The following is a 3,243-nucleotide window of genomic DNA, read 5'->3' on the forward strand; positions in this document are numbered from 1 at the left end:
TGTCCCTGGATGAAATGAGAAAAAAGGTGAAAAAGTAACAAAGTGTCAAGGGAGAAATTCAGAAACCCAGGCCGAGCTGCCTGGAGCCTCAAAGCGGATAGAAATAGCGTGGAGAGCCGCTGTTAAGCCAGACGCCCTCTGGCGGACACAGGCAGGAGTTGCAGTAAATGCATTGAAGTCAATGGGCGAGAGTACCCAATGCGCCAAAAAAGTGCTGAAAATATGACAAAGTGTCAAATGAATGGGAGTCAATGGGCGAGAGTACCCAATGCGCCAAAAAAGTGCTGAAAATATGACAAAGTGTCAAATGAATGGGAGTCAATGGGCGAGAGTACCCAATGCACAAAAAAAGTGCTGAAAAAGTCCACACGAGCCTAGTCAGAAATGCAGGCCGAGGCGGCTAAAGCCCCAAAGCGGCTATAAAAAGCGTGGAGAGCCGCTGTCGCCCCGGAGGAACGGAGAAAAAGTGCTGAAAAAAGGCCTAAATCCTAACGGACCTAGGCGGAAGTGCAGGCGAGGCGGCAGGAGTCTGAAAACCGCTATAAAAAGCGTGGAGAGCCGCTGTCGCCCCGGAGAAACGGAGAAAAAGTGCTGAAAAAAGGCCTAAATCCTAACGGACCTAGGCGGAAGTGCAGGCGAGGCGGCAGGAGTCTGAAAACGGCTATAAAATGCGTGGAGAGCCGCTGTCGCCCCGGAGAAACGGAGAAAAAGTGCTGAAAAAAGGCCTAAATCCTAACGGACCGAGGCGGAAGTGCAGGCGAGGCGGCAGGAGTCTGAAAACGGCTATAAAATGCGTGGAGAGCCGCTGTCGCCCCGGAGGAACGGAGAAAAAGTGCTGAAAAAAGGCCTAAATCCTAACGGACCGAGGCGGAAGTGCAGGCGAGGCGGCAGGAGTCTGAAAACGGCTATAAAATGCGTGGAGAGCCGCTGTCGCCCCGGAGGAACGGAGAAAAAGTGCTGAAAAAAGGCCTAAATCCTAACGGACCGAGGCGGAAGTGCAGGCGAGGCGGCAGGAGTCTGAAAACGGCTATAAAATGCGTGGAGAGCCGCTGTCGCCCCGGAGGAACGGAGAAAAAGTGCTGAAAAAAGGCCTAAATCCTAACGGACCGAGGCGGAAGTGCAGGCGAGGCGGCAGGAGTCTGAAAACGGCTATAAAATGCGTGGAGAGCCGCTGTCGCCCCGGAGGAACGGAGAAAAAGTGCTGAAAAAAGGCCTAAATCCTAACGGACCGAGGCGGAAGTGCAGGCGAGGCGGCAGGAGTCTGAAAGCGGCTATAAAACGCGTGGAGAGCCGCTCGGATGATTTTTCAAAGTGTCAAATGAATGGGAGTGAATGGGGCAGAGTACCCAATGTGTAAAAAAAGTGCTGAAAAAACGACAAAGTCCACACGAGCCTAGTCAGAAATGCAGTCCGAGGCGGCTGGAGCCCCAAAGCGGCTATAAAACGCGTGGAGAGCCGCTCGGATGATTTTTCAAAGTGTCAAATGAATGGGAGTGAATGGGGCAGAGTACCCAATGTGTAAAAAAAGTGCTGAAAAAACGACAAAGTCCACACGAGCCTAGTCAGAAATGCAGTCCGAGGCGGCTGGAGCCCCAAAGCGGCTATAAAACGCGTGGAGAGCCGCTCGGATGATTTTTCAAAGTGTGAAATGAATGGGAGTGAATGGGGCGGAGTACCCAATGCGCGAAAAAAGTGCTGAAAAAACGACAAAGTCCACACGAGCCTAGTCAGAAATGAAGGCCGAGGCGGCTGGAGCCCCAAAGCGGCTATAAAATGCGTGGAGAGCCGCTCGGATGATTTTTCTAAGTGTGAAATGAATGGGAGTGAATGGGGCGGAGTACCCAATGCGCGAAAAAAGTGCTGAAAAAACGACAAAGTGTCAAATGAATGGGAGTGAATGGGCGGAGTACCCAATGCGTGAAAAAAGGTCTGGAAAAACGACAAAGTGTCAAATGAATGGGAGTCAATGGGCGGAGTACCCAATGCGCGAAAAAAGTGCTGAAAAAATGACAAAGTGTCAAATGAATGGGAGTCAATGAGTGTTTTGGTCGACCAGGAAAAAACGCGTTTACGGGAGAGGGTAAATCAGCCGAGAGGGGGGGGGGGGGTATACTTTACCCTCTCCCGTAAATGCCATTTTTCCTGGTTGACCAAAACACCTCCAGCACGATTTCGGAAACCCAGTTTTTAGAAACACTGACCTCCAGGGGAAGTACCGAGAAAAGCACACTTTTGAATCCGCTTTTGACGCACTGAAACACGGACGTGAGCTGGGGCTGTGCCGCTCTTGGAAAACCCCTGGAGGTTATTTTCTAAAACGGGTTTCCGCGTCCCCCTGGGCGCCCGTGTTGGGCCGCGCAAGGCGGTCCGGGCTGCCCACCCCATCTGAGTGCCCCGTTGGGCCGCGTGCATGGCAGGCATCCAAGGAAGGCTGATGAGCAGCGGTGATGATGATGATGAGACACCAGCTGCAATTTTGACAAAGTGTCACCTCTCAAGCATTTCCAAGCGTGACACAAACAAAAGGGAACGGGAACTTTGATATGAGTGACTTGTGCTTCTTTTTCTCTAAGTGTCACTCCACAGCTGGCACCCAGGCTGTGTGACGCAGGTGTCCGACGAGGAGCGCCCGCGATGGGCCGCGTCAGGCGGCCCGGGCCGCGCTATCACCTCCGGATGACAACATCCAAAGGAGCACGTTGGTGCTTGCTGGGAGTTTGCGCACGCGATAGGCGACGCCTGGCGGCCCTGGCCGCGCCTCGCCAGCGGGTAATGACGACCGCGAGCGCCATGCTGCGCCGATGGAGCTGTCCGAGGAGCGAGAGCGCCCGCCATGGGCGGCATCCGGCGGCCCCTGGCCGTGCTTCGTCTGCGGGTCGCTCTCCACCTCCGGGTGGCCAATCCGAGGTGTCCGCAAAGTGTGTGCGCTCGCCATGGGCGGCATCCGGCGGCCTCTGGCCGTGCTTCGTCTGCGGGTGCACACTAGGCGCGGTGGCTTTGTCCGCGCTCCACCTCCGGGTGGCGAATCCCAAAAAGCAGCACTTGGGTGCTTCGTAGGTGTCAGAAAAGTGTGTGCGCCCGCCATGGGCGGCATCCGGCGGCCTCTGGCCGTGCTTCGTCTGCGGGCGCACACTCGGAGCGAGGCTGCTGCTCGCTCCGGCGCGGTGGCTGGGTCCGCGCTCCACCTCCGGGTGGCGGAAGGAATCGAAAAGGAGCACTTTGCTGCTTCGCAGGTGTCAGAGG

The sequence above is a fragment of the Dunckerocampus dactyliophorus genome, unplaced genomic scaffold, assembly GCF_027744805.1.
Source record: "Dunckerocampus dactyliophorus isolate RoL2022-P2 unplaced genomic scaffold, RoL_Ddac_1.1 HiC_scaffold_31, whole genome shotgun sequence".
NCBI classification, from domain to species: Eukaryota; Metazoa; Chordata; class Actinopteri; order Syngnathiformes; family Syngnathidae; genus Dunckerocampus; species Dunckerocampus dactyliophorus.